The sequence below is a fragment of the Lonchura striata genome, chromosome 2, assembly GCF_046129695.1.
Source record: "Lonchura striata isolate bLonStr1 chromosome 2, bLonStr1.mat, whole genome shotgun sequence".
NCBI classification, from domain to species: Eukaryota; Metazoa; Chordata; class Aves; order Passeriformes; family Estrildidae; genus Lonchura; species Lonchura striata.
In genome coordinates this window covers 76,129,949-76,153,448 of record NC_134604.1, presented here as the reverse complement: position 1 = coordinate 76,153,448, position 23,500 = coordinate 76,129,949, and the positions used below count along the sequence as shown (strand labels likewise).

The 23,500-nt window shown below is 36.4% G+C and overlaps 1 protein-coding gene across 1 annotated transcript in view; it reads right to left on the bottom strand.

Moving 5' to 3' along the window:
• The window catches only part of GPC6 (glypican 6), a 726,722-nt gene that overhangs the window by 126,775 nt on the left and 576,447 nt on the right, over positions 1 to 23,500 (bottom strand). The gene's annotated exons all lie outside the window — the stretch shown is intronic.

The window sequence follows — 23,500 nt, the reverse complement described above, 5'->3', positions numbered from 1 at the left end:
ATATATTTTCTCCTGGCACTGCAATGCTCTTTTCTAAGAAAGCAGTGGTAAACTTTATCTGAGGCATGTTAATGAAGTCCTCCACCAGAAGATCGACTTCATAGGAAATTCCCACTTCACTTTATTTCAGCTCTAAAAAGCAAGAGGATGAAGAGGTATATAACTTTTTTACTTTTTAAAGTTTTATTGTTGAATTTTGCTTTCTAAAAATACAAGAGCATGACAAATATGAAAAACCCCCTCTTCCATGTGTGTTGTTTGTTCAGTTTGGCTGTCAGGTTTCACTCAGAAGTCAGCCCCAAAGATTTCTCTTCCTCCAAATCTCCTCTTAAAAATAGTGACACCCCTTTAGAACAACTTATAAATTATATATTTAACTACCTCCTATTAAAAAAATGGGGAGCAATGAGAAGGCTGTCAGAGCTTAGAGGGTGGAGTGTTTCTCTCTGCAATGAGGAATAGGAAATTTCATCTTCCACAGAGACTCTAAATTGCTTTAGCCTATTTGAACTATTGTAAACAGATTGAGTGCATAGAGTGAAGTTGTCTAGAATGACTGGAGACAAATTGCACCTTTCAGAAGATTAAAGAAGATAGTTTGCATCCCCACTTTGGGCATCAGTGAGGAGATGTGCCAGGGTGTGCTATCTCAAGGAGCTTCTTGCTGCATGCTGGTTATCCTCAGTTGTCTGGAAGAGGGCTTTGGTCACACTCTGGCTGGGAAGGAAGTTCCTTTGCTCTTTTGTCTTTATGTTATATCTGACCTGCAGCCACTGCACATGCACTTAAAGTACTTTAAATTAGTGATAGTCTTCAGCAGCAGGGAGCCCAGTGCATGCAGACAGAATAGTTTACTTTTCTTGCTGGGTGGCTCTTCCCAGTCCATTCCTATCTGTGTTACCTCAGCTAAATAGCTTTCAGTAGCTGATAAAATAGATACAAAATAGCTTAGTTAATTCCAAATGAGTTGTAGACTGTGCTTCAGATTTACTGTTTGTTTGTCATTCTTGAAAAGGGAGTAAAAGCAGTTTATTAATATAAATATATTTTCTTAAAAACTTCTCCAAACAACAAACAACAATGGACTGGAAGAGATGTGGGTCACTGAGAATTGGTATTGCAAGACTCTTATGATATGAAGTTTTCATAAAATTATGAGGCTACATCTTAAAAGCAATTAATTTTGTTGTCCGTATTTGAATGGAGAGGAATTCTAGAATCTCATTGCTCTAATTTTGTGAAATCTTTGCTGAAGTCTCAGAAAGAAATATTATGCCATTATCCTCCAACTTAATTTTCAAGTTTCTTTCCTTATTCTTGTTTCTCAGATAATATACTGGTTGGGTCTGGCTGGGATGGAGTTAATATTCCTCAAAGTGGCCCATATGGTAATTTGTTTTGAGATTAAAACAGTGCTGATAACATACCAGTGTTTTGGCTATTGCTGGACAGCGCCTTCATGGCATTTGGGCTATCTCAGTTTCTCATGATGCCTCCTCAGTGAAGGGGCTGAGGTGGGCAAGGGGTGGGGATGGAACACAGCTGGGACATCAAACCCCAGCTGACAGGAAGGATATTCCAGGCCCTGTAATGTAACAACCAGCAATAAAAGCTCAAGGAAATGAGAGAAAAGAGACATTATTTGCTATGGCTTTTGTCTTCACAAGTAACCACTACCTATGCTGAGGGTCAGCTTTCCTGGAAATGACCAACCATCTTCCTAATGGTGGGAAGCAGGGAATGAATAACTTAGTTTGCATTGTTTCACATGCAGCTTTGCTTCACCTAGAGGTGTTTTTATCTTCCCCTCCAGTTTTTAAACTTTCCTTCTAATTGTCTTTCTGTGAGTGACTGGGTGGGTGCTCAGCTGCTGACCAAGGTCATCCAGCTACCAAGACAGACAACAAAAGCATTTGCTCTCTTCAGGCTTGATTCTTGTAACTCTTCTTAAAGCTGGAAAATATTCAACCATTCTTTACATATTCCATTTTGGAGCCTTTTTCCTGATGAAAAACTGGATTTCTTTCTTTCTTTTATTTTTTTTTTTTCTAGTGAAAATATTTCTACTGATAGACCCTGGGATTTAGTTTCCTTTTTCATTGCAGTATATGAATCCCACTGAGTTTCTGATTGCTACTTCTTGTGACTGTGAATAATGCTAAATATTTCTTCTCTGGGCAGCAAAGCTCAGAGAAAGGGAAAACGCTGATTATTTATGTCATCAGAGATGTGTTGACTCTAGTAGAAGTCAAATAATGTACTACTGTTTTGTTTTATACTGGCATACACTTCGAAGGAAACATTTGTGCTTGCTCACATATTTTGAAAGACCTGTACAGTGAGGTCAGGATTCAAATCTCTGACACATCAGTGGTACTTTGGAGAGAGCCAAGTATGAACTCTTCATCTGTGTGCTTCAGATTTTTAACTGTCAGATTTCGTGAAAAATGTTAAAGGGGATAACACAAATCTTATGGTGAAGGGAAAAGTGTCGTTTGGCTACTATGAACCATTACAAACTCCAAACTGAACCATGGTTGCTTAGTCAGGGGGTCTGGACGCTTGCTTGTCACAAAGAATTTGACCTGGGTATGTTGTCTCACAAAAATGTACAGATGAGATACCTCTGATGAATTATAGATTTATTTTGTCATCCTTTCCACCCCCTGAGTCCATAGAGAAAGACAGGCATTACTATGGCAGAGTTCATCTCACCTAATGTAAGTAATAAAAGTTGTCTTTTTTTTTTTTTTTTTTTTTTTAGGGATACAGGGTTACTTCAGTTCCAAGATAAAACCTTGACTCAGCTCAAATTTCAGACATATATACATGTAGACACATCATACACATTTAAGTTGTCTGAATCTGGAGCTCTTAATGTTAGGTGATATGAATAGTTCTTTTGGATTATTTTGCTACTTGGGAAGGGTTTTCTAAAGAGCCTCCATTTCCATGTTGGTTTTTTTTTTTCCTAGTTTTTATTAGATAGTTTAATAAGCTTAAATTGGGGTGTTTTTCAGATCTGAGGATAAATCTGACATTTTGGGCATATTAACATGAAATGGTAAAGAGAGGACCAAGAGTACCAGACTCGAAAAGATAAACTTGATTCCCTCTCCTTCTTTCTCTTGCTAGGGAGATTCCTGAGTTCTTGCTTTCTGGAACATAAATTTTTCTTGCCCTGTACTTTAGTTTTTAATTACTTTTTATCAGGGATGAACAGAATTTCTGTCAAGCCAAGATATTTTCTTACTTGGTTTAAAAAAAAAAAAAAAAAGAAGGTAATATACCTGGGAAAATTACAGAAATACAGTCTATGGGCTGTAGCAAGTGAGAAGTACTGATGTAAAATGATTATCAATTACTCATTTTCAACTAGCTATCTCACTGGATCCATTCCACCTACTATATTGTAGTGCATTTATCAAGTTAATTCAGGCAGTTAGTCATTCGACTTTCTCATTTCATTATTCTGTATAGATAGCAATTGTTTTTTGTAATTATGGTAATGAAACTATATTTAGATCTGATTTAACCTCCCACTCCTTTAGGCATCTCAGTTAAGTGTGAGAGCTGTGATCCTATTTGGTCTTCTCAATACAGATGTTCCCTTTACACTTGGGGGAAGAAGAAATGGAGCTGTCAAGGAAATTTGGACAACAGGAGGCCTCCTTGAAAAACTTAAATCAGGCAGGTTTGGTTTTGGCCATGGCCATTACCAGAGAGATACATAACTGATTCACTGTTTTGAATTTCAGTTCTGGAAAATATGGCACTTCTTGAGGTTTATTTTAAATTTTCCTAGATTTACTCCTTTTTCTAGGTTGAAACTTTGGAAGACTTTGAACTTTCCCATCTGATATTAGTCAAAGTTACATAGAATACATATATACAGTGAAACCCTGATGATTTGTGTTATTTAACTGTAATTTTCTAATGTTATTTTTATGAGGATGTTGGGCCCAAAATCAGGATAGAAATCAATAATTGCAAGAGGTCAATCTCCTAATGATGTATCTGCTACCTGTAAAGCCACCCACAAATTGGCTGCGTAAATAGCTGAATTTAAAAGAGAAATTTAGAACTAATTTTAGGATTAATACAGTCCCTTGCGGTATGCTAATGAGGTATTGTAAAAAGCAAATATCAGAGCTGCAGTCCTCTAGCATGACAAATTCTGCTTTGGACCCAAAACACCTTTGAGAGCTTTTGTTCCTTTTTTCAGCATCTTGCACTTAATATCTCTCTCCCAGTAATTATTTTGTTCTTTTTCTTCTGATTACTACCAAATTTAAGAGGTTTTTCTTTTTGTGTGGTTTTTTTTTTTTTCCCCTAAGATTTTAATATATTTTTAATGGAAAATGAACTCAAAATCTGTTGAATGTGCTTTCAGCTTCTTCCCTGACCTTTTGTTTTTCAGCTATATTCATTTCATACAGTCTCTTGGTTATTGCTAGAGTCTATATTTTCAGGTTTGGGCTTCTTTGTTCATCAACATTAGCCTTCTTTATTTCTGGTGTATTTTTAGCTAGATTACATGCACAACCCTTGGGCATACATTAATTTATCTTTGAATGTTTTCCATTTCCCTCTGTGTCCTTTATCTCTATTGATTTATCCTACTTGATTTCAACCTGTGCTTTTACATTCTTCTGAAAATCACTCTTTGAAATTGAACATCCTTCCTTTTTTTTTCCTTTTGTGGTTTTACCTGTGTCCTAATTACCACCCTAATTAGGTTATGAACACAATTGCAAAGAGCCCTTGCACTTCTGCAATCCTTTTATATTTACCACACACAGATCTAGCCAAAGATTGATTTTTTATTCTAAATTCTTCCTTTTTCCTTACTGCATATATAGTATAGTGCTGTGCTTTAACCACAGAATTAAACATCTCTTGATTTATTTATCTGATGCAATGAGCCTGAATGTACTAATTCATAATTTTAACAATTTGCTGTAGATAATTCAGTGTTTACAAGTCCTATATATTGCTATATGTTTTTTCAAATGACAACTATAAATTTGTTTAGTTTTTATTCTTTTTTTTCCCTCTGGTTTCATTGTAAAATCTAATAAATTACTTCTATTGTGACATTTTCAAACATAAAGTATGTTTGCACTTCTATTAAGAAAAATATTAAAACAATATCTCCTTTAAAATATTTCTAGTTATTGGAGATTTTTAAAATTTGTCTTACATGGTTATTCAAAATCTGTTCTTTGTTTCAAATGGCACTTGCATGAAATTTTTCTCCTCTCCTCTCCTCCTCCTTTGACTTCCTAATTTCTCTCAGTTTTTAATATCAATCCTTTGTAGACTTTCACATCATTGATCTGATCAATCTTTAGCTATCACTTGCCTTTTTTATTTGCATGCACCCAAAAGTCTTTGTCATGGTGACAATGCCATTTTTATTGCCTTGTACAGGCAAAATTAAGAATTTTCAGGAATATTCTGGGGTATTGTATGGTTTTAAAGTAATGAATATGTAAATTGCAGTCACTTGTGCCACTATACCAGTAGATAGATCAGAACAATTGATGCTTCTATGCAAATTTATCATAGAAGCATAGAATGATTTGGGCTGGATGGGACCTCGGAGATCATCTAGTTATGCACGGCTACAGCAAAAAAAAACCCCACCAAAAACCCAAAGAGCCCCTACAGTGTTGTGTCTTCATATTTGTTTCTGCCTCCTCATTTAAGCAACTTTCCCTTGCTTACAGCAGATGGGTTCCACATGCATACTCTTCTTGCTGTTCAGCTCCTTCCTACTGTTATTTCAGGGTAATGCACTTCAACCACTCAGTTGTCAGTTCTTTCACCTATTACCTCTTTGAAGACCAGAAAGGATTTAAGGAGGCTGAATATTTTCTACTTTCATATCTCAATCATAGTTATGACTGTATGTCCAGAAAATGATCCCGTTTCTTAGAAAATTGTCCTATTGCAATTCTCCCCAGATTAATTTTCAGCCACCAAGCCTATAGATTCTGGGATAAATTGGATTGCCTTTATCCCATGGACGGCAGTTTTTACCTCACAGTTAATAATGCAGTAACTTCAAAACAGTTCACTGGAAATTTCATTGCCAACTTTACTTTGTAACAGCATTGTACTGAAGTTCAGAAAATACTACAAACTATTCTAAATCGTTCATCTTCATAGTCTCTTCATTACATGACCAAATCCATTCCTGTAGTAAAGTATTAATATTTGTGTTTTCAGTGACAGCCTTGCTGTCTTTATTTCCCTTTATTAATTTCTGCAGTAGGATTGGGCCTGCGTGTGTGTGACTAGGGCTATTCATGAAGTGACCTCCTGCAGGAAAGTGGGATAACTCTGGGAGGTGGAGGGAAGAAAGCAGTATATACATATGTGACTTCCTCTTGAAGTCCTGCTCACACAATTTGGATATATCGTCTGTCCACAACACATTATCTCATCCCATTTATGTTCTCAGTGTCTCAGTGCAGTGCTTTCTGCACCATATTTTAAAACATTTGTATCTTATAATTGCAAGTGAGTTAGACTAACAGTCATGTAACCTGCAGGCTTCTTTGGCATGAATTTGTAATGTTTCTTTATGAATACATTATGTATTCACATAATGTTTCTTCTTGTATACAATTGTGTTTACTTCTAGAAGGTTTTAATTCTTTACCTCTTCAGGTTTCCCTCCCAGCAGAGCACCTCTTTGACCATCACACTGTTGAAAGTTTCTGTGTGGCTTGGTATCTATTAAGATCTTTGCTTAGCATCTTCCCTCTTTTTCTCTTGCTCTGTCCTCTTTTACTAGCTCTAAAACCAGGAACTCTTGATCTTATTGTTACTGTGCTCATCTTTTCTGCATATCCTTGCTATGAAATGGTTGTTCTATGCACCAGGGAATGTGATAACCCAGTTCACAAGCTCAAAAAACTATACTCCTGTCAGATACTTCGGTTAATGTAGATACTGTATGCATCCATATTTCCCTTTAACTGTCTTCCTTTAGCAATCCGCATAACCTGCCCTACTTGCAAACTTTACATTTTACTAAGTCTAAAGATATACAACTTGTCACATTTTACAACTCACCAGGTTGAAGTAAAAGAGGATGAACACAATATGTAGCAATCAAGGGCTTGTGAAAAGGGCCCTCATCACACCCAGTCAGACCCCTGGTGTAATCCAATTAATTTGAGTAGTTCAAAGGAAACCCCAGAGGATTAAACACACTTACCCAAGCAAACCCATTTCCTGCCACTTGAGGGGTATAGCTCTGAAAACATGCATCTCATTAAGTTCCTAAAATGGCAATTAAGGCTAAAAAGGTTAGAGAAAGATAATAAAACATTATAGGGATTCGGCAAACTCTACCACCCTCTACCTCCCTCCTCTCCCCCATCACTGCCAGCTGTTTTCTAATTAACCCAATGGTAGCAAGGTGTCCACAAGAGGATATCGGCTGATTAGCCAAAGAACTCTCTTTTCTCAATTATTAGGCCTGTGCCTCTAAAATCATTGCTTTAGGAAAGTCTGCAGCCACCACTAAAGTTATGTCTAAGCAATATGCCACCACAGTACCTGTACACAACCAAAGATGCCCATATTCCACTAAAGAAATCAGCGTATGCTGGGCAGTGATAGTTATGCAGTTGAGATAAAGGCAATGCAGAAAAATCATCAATATTCTCTTTTTTCCCCTTTTCTCAGCTTGTAACATCTCTTCTCATCTCCCAACATGTTTTTAATTATTTTTCGAACATTGGAGTGTCAGTTAGATTCCTTAGGGAGAAGCATCAGTGCCTCATCAGTCTGTCATAGTCTATTCCCCACTCTGACCAGAATCTGTTGTCAGAAAATAATTTGCAGATAAAGATGTTTGAAAACACAAGCCCTCCCCTGCCTTTGCATTGATTTTAGAACTATAGAATCATTGAACAGTTTGGCTTGCAAGGGATCTCAAAGATCATCTACTTTCAACATTTTTGACTAGACCAGCTTGCTCAGAGCCCCATCCAACCTGGCCTTGAACACTTCAGTGATGGAGCATTTTTGTAAGCTGGAGGAGCAGTCAATGGAGGGAATGGAAGTTATCCTTGCAGAGAAACAGGTATTCTGAAAAAACATTTAGCAAAGCCAAGGTCCAGACTGCCCAATGGAAATACCCACAATATGCCTTGAATTGTTAGATTCTCTACTTAGGGGTCTACAGTTAGGGGAGACAAAGCAATCTCAGAATATAGGCACTAAATCTGGTCTATTAATATGACTTTTAAGACTTAGATAAAGAAAACTCACAGTTTATGTGAAAGGGAGAGGAACAGATTTGCCTAGTATGTTAAGAGACATATTGGTAAAACTAGCAATAAGATTAATTTTGCCTCTCTAAATATTGTTTTTGTTTCTGTATGTTTCATGTCCTAAAATGTAATATCCTTATGCTTTAGTAGAAGGGAACAAAATCTTCAAAATTTTCTTCTTATTATTACTGGAATACCTAAGCATATGTTAAGACTTTTCTTGAGCTGACATTGACAGATGATCTTTTATCTACAGCTTAAATGGTGAATTTGAAAGAGCACTTCTTCACCCTGTCTGTAGTCCTATTTTCTAGGATACCTTCTGAAAATCTACTCTGAACCATAGGCAACCACTTTACAAATAATAACAGAGCTGCTTTTCTAGCCTAAGTTGATTTGATTTTGTGCATTTGATTGTAACATGCTCTGAAATTTCACATGCCACTTCTCAAATAACATATTTTTCTTCCTTAGAAGTGCTATGACAAATCCTGACCTGACTTCATTGCAAAATACAGAGTGCCAAAGTTGGTGCACGTAAGTCACCTGGAAATGACAGTGATAGAGAAGTCATTTTATGAAATGCTGAAACTTAGTCCTGCTATGAAATTTTCACTTACCTGACAGCGTTCAGGTGGCTGGATAGTAAAGTATCTTGTAGGGCTTCAGTATACCCATAGACAGCTCTAAAGCTGAAAGGTTTATGTTGTTGTACACCAGACGTTTCAAGTCAAGATTTTATAGCACTAAAATTAAACACCAAAACAGTAGGGAAACCAATACACTGGTTTAAATGTAAAATTAATTAGGATGTAAGAAAGTTTTGGGGATTTTTTCTCTTCCTAGTGATATTCATTATCTAAATAATTTGCTCTTTTCTATTTACACACAGTCAGAACTAAAACCACATGGTTTCTTCTATTTTCAGTGTGAAAATCAAGCTCCTATTGCTGCTAATGATAGCTATAAATTAAACATAGATGAGAGTACATTTAAAAAAAAAATAATTCTTGGTGCAGTATATTAATCTCCAGATTTAAAATTCAGGTGCCTCAAGACATAACTCAGTTATGATCGCTATCCAAGAAGGTAAAAAGCAACACATCCTAGATTACAAAGCTGGTGATAATTTACTTGAAGAACTGCAATTTTTCAAACTTGATGCCAAATGTAAATCCAGATATGTCTTTTGAGACTGTGCATTTTTGGCAATGAAAAGGTTTTGTTGCACTAGCAAGAATCCATATAACTCAGCTTCCTACTGTGAAAAAGTATACAGTGCACACATAATTTATTTTCTGTTCTATAAAGACTTGGTTTAAGATTTTTCAGAGCAATTATATTTTTAAAAAGAGCAATTGCTTGTGTATATTGATTAAAGGGTCACAATCAATCCGAAAAGTTGAAATTTTGTTTTTCCAACTTCTAACTAGAAAACATTTGCAGTTTTCACAATTGATGTTTACTAATCACAATGCTACAACACATTTTGCCAAATTTTATAGATACTTCAAATGAAAATTTTAGTAAGAAATTAAATTAAAAATATAAAATAAATAAGGCTATAAAAAAGATAATAAAGGAAGAGGGGAAAGAAGTAGAGAAGCAATTCAGAAACAAACAATTTTATATTAATTTAAGCCATTTTAAAATAAGATAAAACATGCAAAGAATGGTAGTTTGATAAATACTTCAGAGAAAATAATTGTGTGGGTGCTGCAGACCTAGCAAATAAAGAGTCAAAATACGGAACTATAGTTTTTCAGTCATGCATTTATGGAGATAAAATTTAAATCTTTTCTTCACGAGTCATAAGATCAGTGAAGATGGTAAACTTGAATTCAACTTATGGAAGCATTTGACTTGATGTAACATGACACTTTAATTAAAGAATTATTTCAAAGCTCTGCAAGGGCTATTTTAAAATTATTAAAGATGGCTAAATGATAAGTCTCAAAATGTCAATGTAAATTGAAAGTGTTCTTATTCATCATCAAATCCTTTCACTGAACTCACTTAGGGACTGTTTCTTGGCACTTGGATGCATCATGTATTTATCCAAGATCTTTAAGAAGCTTTAAAATTATTACTGGTACTATGGGAGGAAGACCAGAGCCAGGGTGAATGATAAAAAGGGGGAAGGCTAACTTTAAGATGAAGCAATCTGGGGCTTGTCACTCAAGTAAGATCCACAGGGCTGGACATGCTATGGCACATCCCACAGTCTTGACCTCCCAAGGCTAAGGACCTTCTCCTGTCACCTGGAGAGCATTTTCCTTCACTAAGAGCCAAGGAGCAGAAGGGGAAAAATATTTTTCCTCCTGATCTGCACAGTTAGGGTGTAAACCTACAGCTAGAATCAGGGAAAAGGTCCTAAAACACATGGTTTAAATTAAATGTATTTGTGTTTCCTTTACATTTCTCTGTAGGCTAGAATATTATTTTTCCTTCCCCAACATCTGTCCCCTATAGAAGTATTAGAATGAACAGCAGCACTGGCCTAAAATAGAAGGGAAAGGAAATATAGATTTTCTCTATTGGGAGCAGTCTACTTCATTTCAAATGCAGATGTATTCTAAATAGTGTCATGGCTTATATAAGCATTTATGGCAGAACATTACTGCTGTGTTTTTTAATTTTCTGATCTTTGCAGTTGTGTGATTACATAGAAATAAATCATAAAGCTATGACTATAAATCAGCAAAGTTCAGCTTATGTGAATATCAATTTTTAAAACCAGTATTCAGCATGTCATAGTTTTATTTTTTTCAGCATTATGCAAGGTTCTCAAAAACCCCCATGACATCTTTAATGAGAAAGCATTGTAGTGTGTTATTTTTTCAGATTCTTACGTTTGCCAAATTCCCTTTAATCTCAACACAATCAATAATATTCTATATCCTATAAGGCTTTTTTATTATTTTAAACTAAGTCAATAAATTATGGGATGTTAAGGACCAAAAAGGAGGTCTCATGAAAGCTGCAGTTGGAAGTACCTTTGAGTGTTCAAAACCAAAGATATATAAATTAATGTCTATGACATTATTTTTTTTTTCCAAATTGCTACTGTCACTATTCCCTTTCCAGTGTTTAGGAAGTCATTAGGGAACATACTTATCACCAACAAACTGTCATGAATGCTGTAAGAGAGAGGGTTTGTCACTGAAAACAAAGACCACTACTGGAAACATGACTTTCACTGTAAACACTTCAATTTCACAATAAATAGCATAAAAGATGTGTTAAACCTTCCATCACTGTCTGTGGGAGCCAAGAAAGATTCTGATCTCCCTGGAAAGTCAAACTGCCTGTCCCTGGCATGCTGGCTGCCTCTGGATGCTCTGCAGGGATCAGATGCCCAGGGACCAGTGCTGCTCACTCACCTCTCCCTGATCACTGTGATTCTGTGGAATCAGTGTAACTAAGAGAAAGGTATTAGCTAATTAACATATGGGCCACATCCCTTTCTTCTCTTATTACCAGGCCCTCAAGAAATAGTTCAGATAAACTATTAAACCAGCTGATTTCTTTCCTTTCATCACTTAGAGATTGATCTTTTTCAGTGGAAAACAGCTCTCAGGTGATATCTCAGTTGTTCACAGGGCCAGCACAGCTCTGCTGCAGTGAACACTTTACAATTCCCAAAAATGAGAGCACGGTCAGGTTAAAGTTGGATGAATATGCCTAAAAATTATGACTGCAGCAAAACTGTATTACTTGCAAGAAGTTCATAATTTTATTCTCAGGATTACCAATTAAAACAAACAAACAAACAAACAAAAACCCCAAGAAACCCTGACTTACAATTTACTTTTAGGAATGATATACACATGTTTTGCTAGAGTGAGAGATGTAAGTGTGAAATTTATCAGGTAAAATTCAGCAGTTACATATATATAAAACATTAGTTTCAGTTTAAGCTCAATATTTACTTAGAAGCTTCTTAATAGCTTTATCATTGGTAGTTTACTTTTAATTTAGATCTGTGTTACAACAGCCTTCCAAATATTATTTATAATAAATTCATACATTTGTGTCAGGTAGAACTAGATTCTAAATAGCTTTCAAAATATTTAGACTCTGCCTTTTCGATATCAGACACTGTGTGCCCAAGAAATTTAATGTTTCACATAACTGAAGAGTCTAGAATATGTGCTGCATTAACATGGACCTTGACTGAAGTCTCCTTGTACCTAGATCACACAATAGATAAAGGCTTGGGAAAGCTTAAATTTAATTTATTTTTTTAGATGGAAGATGAATTTGTAAAATTCTCATCTAGAAAACAATATCAAGATTGATTTCTTCCAAAAGACAAGTAAAAATCTCTAGTTACTATAGTAAAGTGTTTTGCAATTTAGACACTTTGATCCTAAAATTCTTGATCAAGTGAAAATTCTTGCTTCTGACAAATATGAGTAAAATCACTGAGTAATGCAGACAGTTTGACATTGAATAGAATTACTTGGATGCTCAAATACCCTCAAGATTGGGTCTGTCTCTTGTGAAATGGAGACCAAGCAGAGATTGCTATATGAAGATATATTTCAGTTACAAATTTAATTTTTTTTTCAACTGCTGACTTTCTTTATAGAAAGAAACATCCCCAAACTCTAAGAAATACCATTAAGAATTCAGTGTTTTAAAGTCTATTTAGATGGTAAATCAACCTCAGATATTTTTGCTCTGAATTTTTGAGATGCATTACCTGAGGGATTATTTTCTGTCTTTAGCAGCTGGATATATTTTAAAGTTATATTCATCTGTTATGAAGTGTAAATTCACAGTTCAAGATCAGAATGCTTATCAGATGATAACAATGTGCTACCTTAATAGATGATCCATAGGAATCCTAGTATCAACAGGCAGCTGTCACATTTGCATGCATTTCTCATACTCTGCTTGAATCTGAAATGGATAGCTGCCAAAGAGAATAAATTTGCTTTTATTCTCTTCTAAGACCTTCTCCTTGTTGGTAAATAATATGTTTTCATCAGGAAAGCATGAATATGTAAAACCCCTGAAAAAGATAACATATGTATTTATATAATCACTCAGAGCCAGGCCATATTATTGCAATAAATTATACTGTTTGATGTAATAGTGAGAATAAAATGATGATCATAATGAACAGAGAGGCTATTATTATTACTGTTCTTACTGTTCTGGCACCACGACCATATTATTCTCATTTCAGTCATATTTTTGACAAAGCAGATGTTGTAAAAATCATAAACCTGATGATGTGTCTTGTATTTCAGAATGAACTTCAGAGAAAAAGAAGACCTGTGCAGGGGGTAATAAAACCAGCAGATGACCACTCTGCTTTTCCCTTCAAACACTAGGCCACTGGTAACAACCTGACTTGCAGGTCTCAACTGCCTTAGTGTTAAAAGTGTTACTGTAGTGACAGGGCTGACACATTCCAGTGTCATGGAAGGACTGAGGATACCTCATATTCACAGATGTCTGCATCAACCATGAAAATGTATCTTTTTCTTTTGGATCCTTGATTAGAGTGCTGCAACATTTTTCCAGGCTGTAGAAAAGATAACTTTGTGTTACAGTGAGCTCATGGGCACTCTATTCCCCCTTCCCCGGGACCCTGTGACTCTGATCAAGATAACCCTGGACCCCTCCTTCCTGCCCCAACAGGGTTGGCAGAGAGCCAGAGAAGCCCACCCTGTCCAAAGTCTATATAGACCCCTGACATTTCCTGTTTGTCCTCTTTTATCCCCTAGGACATCACAGAATAAAGAGAGCTGCACCAACATATATTGGGGTAAGAGCCTCTTTTGGAAATCTTCGCCATCTCCTGATATTCCTCCCCTCAAACCCTTAGATCTCTGGGCTAGCCTGATAATTCAGGGGGCTGTGCGAGGGGGGGGAATGTCAACTTTGTGTTTACTCTTACTTTTATTACTTATTTCCTATTCTTAGTATTTATAAAAAAAGCCACTCCACTGCTAGCCCACACTGACATTATCCACCTGAAACTGGTCACAGAGTAAGAGAACAACAGAGACTTCCAAGAGCAGAGTCATGACTCCAAGATTTCCTGAAAGGCTCATGTGTACAGCTACTCACACTGGTTTTGCTCCAGTGAGAACCAAAGGCCATCATAGTCTTGTGGTGAATTCACCTCTGAAAATTTTAAGTGAACAGCAGATATTTGACTCTCTGCACAAATTGCTCCTGATATTATAGTTGCACATACATTGGTTCAATGTGAGCCTACAGTGTCACTTTGCTAAGTGACTTGTGAGCACTTTGTCATAAAAAAAATTGCCACAAGAACTTAAAAACCTAAATAAAATATATCTGTAAAGAGTTTACAATGCAAGCATCCAAATTTCCTTTACCAAGAACACCCACACATCCTACCAAACTTCTTTTAGATGGGAGGAGCTGTGAGCATGTAACTATGAAAATGTATTTCAGGAATTTGTTATGCAGATAATAGTGTGCCAGAAAAGTAATTTCAAGGTATTTACCAAGCACACAAAACATCACACCCTTCTACTTCCTATGTAACTGGAATGTAGATCTTATATTTATTGAGGCAGGGATTATATCTTTATCCTCTTGATCTGCATATGAAATTGCATCTGTAGATGTTATATGGTCTGACTGCAAATTTGATTGTTTTAACACCTCACAAAACAGGGAAAGCAGAAAAGAACTGAGCATCCAACACTTATCCTAAGTCTTATCTTGTGAATAGATAGCATCATGAGATAACTTCTGACTGCTATCCTCAGGCATAATTCCACCACTAATTATTTTTCTTATTACCAACACTTGCAATTAAAATCTTTGTAATTAGAACACCATGTTTTTATAAAATAATTTGCATTTATTTAATTTCTCATTACTCTATTTATTATCTCTATTTTCACTCCCTCCCACAAATCACAATGAGATGATCTCAGAATTGATTTTCAGAGAAGTTTAACTGGTGCTTCACTTGAAACCAGTCCTCTTGTGCTCCCAGGTCCACAAGGACACCAGTGGTTTTCTTGTATCCTGTTGATGCCATCTGTTGAGTGCAGAGGTCTAGTCCATTGTAGCTGCCCATGCCATCTGCATTGCACTCCTGACGTGCTCCATGGGGCAGGTTGGGCAGATAGCAGGCTAGCATGCTGAACTGCACTCCATGAGTATTTCTTAGCTTCCCTTTTCAATATGCTTTCCCATTTTAGCAACATGAATTGTTTCAGGCGGCTGCAGTCAACTGGTGAATCCCAGCAGTGACCACTGAGCAATTTAGAGTAATTGTTTTAGGACAAATCATCACTTCTGAGATTTGCTATGAATTGAAGAGGTGTTACTTACTAAAACTGGCTTATTTGGTAAAGAAGGTCATGTACCGACTTGGGCACTGTGCCTTTCATGCACTGCTGAGAAGTGGCCTTTGGTTTTGAAATGCTGGACTTGAACTGACTTAACAGGAAGGTTGTTTTTGTTTTGTTTTGTTTTGTTTTGTTTTGTTTTTTCCAAAATATCAGCATATATGTAGATTTTATTTTCTGTGCTTAGTTGGACCTAAACTTCACCCAGATTTTTATTCCTCCTGGCACATGTTGTGTATTTATTCCACTTGGACTCATAAAAGCCCACCAAGGTTCAGTGTCTCTATCCTTCATGTCATTCCTTGCATTCCTTGCAGCCCTTCACAGACTGGACACACTTTCCACAGCTGAACTTTTTTTTTTTTTGCAGAACCCTACTACTGTAAAGTTCTGGTTCTTCATGGCTTTTTTTTACTCGGTCTTATTATTTGATGATAGAAATTCATCTTTCATGTAGACTGTCAGTTTTACTACATTTAGCAATAATGTAGCATCTGACTTTCAGCAATAAACTACCAGTCTTGTGACTGTTCAATGCACCGGGAGTCTAGTCATCCAGGAATTTAAAATCAGTAGCCACTCTCTGCACCCAAACTATAGCCATGTTCTCCGTGTACCAAATCAAACACAACCTGGACACTTTGAATTCAGTGCAGATATCTCATACCAGCCCACATGGAGACTGGTTTCATTTGGGACTTTCAGGCATGAGTTGATCTGTGCATATACAGTATAGCCCAGATTGACAGCACATGCACAGATGGTTTTATGGACACTTGGATTCCTACCATTTTCTTCATTAGAATGTTGGCATATATAAACTGTTCTTATTATGGGAAAATACAGAACAGAGATGTCACATAAAGCTTCCCTGGCTCCAACAGCAAAGGATATTGAGGAAGATGTTTTTTTTAGGGCAATCGTATATTGTAATACTGAAAAAAGAATCTTGGTTATAAAAACTGTCCATTTGGTGTTGCGCATATTAAACTGTTTACTCTTCCTGGAAAGATTAACTTTAATAGTCTGAAATTTGTGTCTGGTATAAAAACACCATCCTCTGCAAAAAATTAAGAATGGAGCAGAGGAACAAGCAATTCCAGGGGCAGATCCATCTCATCAGTCTTATTCACCCAACTATCTCCATTTACTATGAAGGCATCCCAGGTGGACACCTTGGATTAAATATCCAGGTTTTAGATGACTGAAGAAATTTAAGGACATAAATCCTTCTCTAGGTGGTCATAGCCTTTGTTCAGCTCTAAGGCATAGGATGAAGAAACTAGAATTTTCCATTCAAACAGTGGGTTAATTAAAGGTAAGAGCTTTTCCCTTTGGGATATTTGTTGTCCCCAAGAGTTCCTGGACTAGAGTAGAAGTCAGACCATTGGCTGGCTCTGCAGTTGCTGTCAAAAGGTGCTATGCACCATCTCAAAGGTAAGGCTCTCTTACATAAGCACTGTGCAATTGCAGTGCCTGTGCCTGTGCTCTTTTTCACACAATTAGTTTAAGTTGCTTCTTACAAGGTATGTGGGAAATACACAGTGACTGACCCGTGAAGTTAATTAACTTTGCCAGTGATACCTGAAACTTACATTTTGTATTAGATTGTTCTTCAGAAGGAACTGCATTAGATATTTTCTTCACTTGTTTGACAAAAAAAAAATCCTGCTATGAAGTGTAAACTATTATCTGCTGACCATCATGAAAGAGCTACCACTTCTGTTTTTGCAACTGCTTGTCACTATTAAAGCAACTATGCATTTTTATCAGATAGAAATTACATAGACCCCTTTGTGCATTTCTTTCTGAAATATCTACAAAAGACCTATGCTGTACTTTCTTAGAGAAGAACCCCACTGGACAGTTTAAACTCTGTGTTGAGTAAACAAACAGAAAAGATATGGGTAAGTTTTATTTTTCTCCCTCTGAGATACTTCAATGACAGTAGAAATACCTTCATTTTGAGCAAGATTTTTCTTGTCATTCAAGGGCTTTTGATTGAACAGGTCAAAAACCTGTTGGAAAAAAATAATTTCAGGCTTTGTATAGAAACCCGTCTTCAAATGAAAAGGCTTTCCTTAGTACATAAAACTGCCCAAATAACCAGCCCCCTAAGTTACTGGAAAAAATACACAATTTTCACAGCTAACCCAAGAAGATTGACAGCTGACAATTTTTCAGAGGCCAAATGTCAGAGTATATCAGAGATTTATTAGGTGAGGGCTGAAGAAATGCTTCCTTTCAAAGGATCTGTTCTCCTGGCATTAATTTATTCTGTTTTTGCTGAACTGGGGAACTTGAAGAGATTCACTGCTTTTCTCTCCCATGTCTTGCTCAGTAGGCTGTAGCCTTAAACTCCAGCATCCAGAACCTGCCTACGCTAACTCCTTGGTGTTAGGTACAGATCAGCAATCTCCGCAGTAGGCAGTGGCAGTATGAAATGGGAAGAAATGTCAATCTTTCTGTTTAGAGTTACTCGTTTTGAAGCCAATTCATTGGGATGCATTGCTTACTCAGATGTGAATAGATGAGCACATTTAAAGCCAGATGCCAGACATCTGTGCCTGTGCAATCCACCTGTCTCTGCTGCAGAAACAAGGATAATGGGAAAAACTACCAGACCTAGGAGCTTTTGCATTGGAAATGCAATCCCTGATGAAACATACTAATTGAGTTGACTTTGGCTCTAGCAGGTCTACTGGTACAGTAAAAATTATATACTTCAGTCAGGAGAAAGTAAATTTGCAAGAAAAGTAAATTTTGAGGAAAAACATCCACTGTCCTCTGTATACTTGCAGGAGAGAATCTTCTCAAAAGTGTTGAGAATCTTCTGTGGTAGGTGAGAATGTAAAAGGCATAGAGAGAAAAGATCCAGTTTTGGTCTCTTCCTATTGTAACTTGGAAATGGTATAATTATTAGATTTGCATATCTATTTTCAAATAATGAAAGTAGGGAGGCAACTGGGTGAATATGATACCTTGCAAATCCTGCTATATCAGTTTTCAAAGACCTGGTGTTTCCACACTTAGTAGGAAGGGAGTTATGCAGGCATTAATACAGCTCAGACAGCAGCATGAGAGATGCAGGCTGAAAAGATGCTGGTTCCTGCCAGAAACTATATTATCTTTATTTTACATACTCCTCTTCACAAAACACATCTTTTTGGCCTTTTTTTCTTTCCCTGGTCAAGCAGGGCTATTCAGGAATGTGTTTTGGATCAAATGACTAGTGAGAGCTGGGGAGGGAGAGAAGTGAAGGCAGAAGCACCTTCTGCGGCAATTGGCTCAGGAAACAAAATGACACTGAAAGGATGATAAATAGCTTGTAGTAGTGGAGCTATCCCATGACAGGATACAAATCAAGTGATTTTTGACAGCAGGGAGCTGGTGAATCATAACGTCCCTTTGGGGCAAGTGCCCTGCCATTAAACTGCAGGAGCAGTGCAGGGATGTGCTGAGCCTCTCCCCTCAGCTGAACAAATGTTCTCACCTGAGTGGGAAAATGCTCCCACATCAGGAAGCAAAGTGGTGGATGAACCAAGACATGAGATAGTTTCCAGGTCCAATTCTTCTCAATAAGAATGGAGAGAGAAGGAAAAAAAGAAATGCTGACTAGACATTACCTGAGGGAGATTGGAATCAGCTCCCTGTGTTGTGGAGGGACAGGAGTCAGACAAGAATGGAAACAGGAAAGCTAGTGCAGGCTGGAAATTTGTACTAATATGTGAGAGGTAGAGTGAGAGAAAAACAATCAAAATGGTGGTGCTGCCAGACCTGTGGCCATTGGGAGGTGCATCTCTTGGCCACTGCTTGTAATGAAATAGCAAATGAAACCAGCAGTACCTATGTGCACTGCTGTTTATGGGTGGTACTCAGAAACTGAGTCCACTTGCAATTATGGGCCTCCCAGAGTTGTCACTAATCTGTACTATTTTTGCTCTGCTCAGCCCCAAGACACAAGCACTCATTGGTTTTCTATTTCTCAAGTACCTAAAAAACACAGGCAAGCCAAAGCAATAATTTAGTTTATTATATGGCAAAGGTATACTAGTCACTTGGGTCCTCTCTAATCACCATCCTTGGCACTATTTATCTAATTTTTGAGATATTTTTGAGATAAAAAAGATTGGATCCAAGTTATCACAAATGTAGCACCATAGATCTTTGGGGAAAACAGATGCAGGAAGCTTTAATTTTCTTAAGTGCCCAGCTAAATGACCCTCAGATAACAGAGAAGGTGCAGTGGGCAAACATTTTCCTTGATCAGGGATAGCAGTCTTGCCTTTCACACTGAACTTAGCAACTGTTCCTACCTTTTTGCATCCTTTCATCTGCCATGGTTCATTAAATGTGTACCCACCTGCCCTGCACAGACTCTTTTCCTTCAAGCAGCACTGACAGCCATATATCATCCTCAGCAGAGAAACTTGTGCAGTGCCAGGCTGCAGGATAAGGGCAGCTGACTATGGATCAGACTTAAAATCTGGATTTAGCATACATGCATGTATTTCTCTATCCATGTAACTACATAATAATGCACACCATTTATTTTTCTTTATGGATCAAGTATATACAAATTTTATAACATATTTCTTTTTAAAGAAATGGATTCACACCTAAAGTGTATTTGACAGACAGAAATGTTTGGTGTATTGTACATATGAGAGCCCTTTACAACTCAAGGCAATCTGGTGTAATCTCACAGCTGGCCATGCTTAGAGCCAGAGGCTGGGCAAGACCTCGTGAGGTCCTTCCCAGTATAAAATGCTGTGAAAGCAGCAAGACATGCTAGAGTTGTTCTTATCTTTCTTTCAAAACCTCATTAATTTGGCAAGGATAGATTATAATTTCCGCTTTTCAATTTTACTATATGTTGTCATTGCCTGTCTTTGAGTCAATTTTCACAAACCTGAGACAACAGCATCTCCAGTGAAAATGAACAAAACCACACTCGACCATTTAAATGTGTTATTGTTCTTGTCCCAAACAGGAAAGAAACTAATTTGGGTGATTAGCTTTGTAAGTGATTTCAGTTTTCACACAGGAGGATAAGTTTTCAACTTTTGGCTCATAGGTGGAGGTGTTGGAAGCTTTTAGAGCTTGGGCCTGTGTCCACCTCACACAAAGTTAGGTACCTAATTAAAAGAAAATTGAGTTTGGCTGCCTGGACGTCAAAGGGATTGGGAAGCAACTCAGCTTGAAGTAGAAATATGGACAAAATTCTATCCTGACAGAAGGTACTGTCACAATCACCAGCGTATCTGCTTACCATAGATCTGAACTGAAGGTGAGTATTTTTAATGTGACACAAGTAAGAGTAAGTAAATTTTCTCCTGAGCCACTGAAGTAAATTTAGAAACAAATTGTAAGTACATCATATAATAACATTGAATTAGTATGTTCATTTCACGGGCAGTTAACTTTTATGTCTCTTTAGTAATTGATTGCCTTAATACTTTGTTATATTATTAGTTTCATTAGTTTATGATCTTTTTTCTTACCTTTGGTCTTTTATTACATTAAGTCTATAAATTTTCATAGAATTGATTAGTCACAAGAATGAAATTATTTTCTAGCACCATTCTGTCCTTCATGGAAAGGAAACACTTTTTTGTTACATATCTCTCTTCACAAGGATAATTGAAATACAGTGATTACTAATTAAATTAGTATAGCTATGCTAGCTCTACCAAAATGTTATGATTTATAGTTTTGGTCAAAAACAAGAGTAAAACTAGGCTAATTTTTATAGCTTTGATATTAATTAATAATATTGCATTTTAATCTTTTTAGTAGTGTGTCATGACCTTTAAGTATCTCAGATTATGCTACTAAATAATGTAGGAAGAAAGACAGCTTAATGCCATACAACATATAATGTTCTAGACAAGGAAAGAGCAGATCAGGCCAAGTATTTCATACTATATGGTTGCATCAGAATTTGAAAGTGAGAGAAACCCTGAAAAGATCTGTAAGGAAGAATTGGCTAGTCTGCTTACTTTCCCAAATTAAATGTGACTTTATAAGTATTTTGAGATGTGAATGAAATAAGATTTTCACATAAGAAGAAAGACACACTGAGATCAGCAATCAGATCTATTGCAATGGCTTCTTTGTTTGTTTGTTGCTGAATTTTTTATTATCCAAGGGGTCTGACTGTCTTAGTTAAATGTGGTTAACTGCCTTGACTCATTTAACATTGCTACTGTCTAATATTGTTCCTAAATTGCAAATGAGCTTGATTCCAACACCCCCTAAATTGGATGGAAATGTTCCCAGTGGCTCTGGCTGATGCTGGAGCAGTTCCATGGTTTACATCAATTATTAGGGCATTTTGTTTGGCATCATTTGAGAAGCCTGTTTGTAAATTCACACCTTTTTTTATCTGCATTAGGTTTAGTACACCAACATTTTGTCATTACTAAGAAGATTTGTTAAAACATGTAGAAAATTAGTGTTACTTGAAGATTAATAATACAACAGTCTTTAAAATAAATTTGTACATTAGGTCTAAATCTAGAACAATCTGCCAAAAATCAAATTGCAGAGCATTTCTTACTGACCTCTTCAGCTTCAATGGATAATTTTCAAATAATCTTGCGTGAGTAGTCACTCAACTTTCTGCAACTTTCAGCTGGGTTCAGACCTAGAGTTGTGACTCATTTGCTTACTGCTCTATTAGAATTATAGACTCACAGAATAACTAGAGTTGGAAGGGATCCACGAGGACCACTGGAATCCAGCTCATGGCCCTGTACTCAACAGCCCTGAGTAACAAACACCACACACACAAAAAATACTGTTTTATTGGTCATCAGAGAATGGTCACCAAGCCATATTAACTGGATTTCATTTGTTCTATATGACATATTTTGATGCTGGTTTTTTATAGTCTAAAAGCTCAGTAAACAAGATGTTTCTTGGATTCTCCTGGCAAAAAAACCCTATTATGTAAATGTACCCAGTCCAAGGTAATTTGTACTAATGGCCAATAAACATATTTGAAATATGACTGATTTAATTGCCAAAATTAAGCCTATTTCTTTCATATGTCAGTAAAAGTAGCTGCTTTAAGAAAGCCACATTCTATGTGTAACATAATGTAGACTCTGGTCCACAAAAATTAATTTAGAGAAATTTCTATACTTTTGGAAAGAAAAAAGCCCTAAATTTATGCATTAAGATATTTGGACAGTGGCCAATGTAATGCACAGTGGCTGTCAATATATACTGTAGTTAGGGAAAACTCTCTCAAGTTCATGTTCATAGAATAATGTGTTTCACTCTGGGAGCTTAAGCAGAAATTCTACTCAGATGGGCTAAACTGCTTTATACAAAGCTTTACTTTTTTATCCAAAAAGACAAAAAGAGATATTAAACATTTCCATATATTATTCTTGAAGCTTCCTTTTCTCAAACTAAACTATTTTCTTGTGCAGATAAACTGATGTGTATTTCCATTAACTGATTATAAAGAATGTAGATAACTGGTGACTGAAACATAATTGATCTCATCTACACTTTTTGTGACTGTTCACTGATTTCAGTAGATTTACTTCTTGCCTGTAAATATGGGATCAAAATCAAATTCAGAAATATAGCCTGTATTTCATTTGTTAATTTTCAAGGAATAGGCTCACAAACTATTGAAATAATTTATGTAGTAAGAAAAGTATAAAACATTTAGACTTAGGCATATAAATTTGCTTTCTTTCTGATCTCTATAAATATACAGAATAGGGTTATGGTTTTTAAAATGCTGCATCTTATATGATGAATGCTTGTACTTAGATCATAGTGTTTTCTGAAAGAACAAGTAAGAACATAAAAAAAGGAATTGTTTTTTGAAGA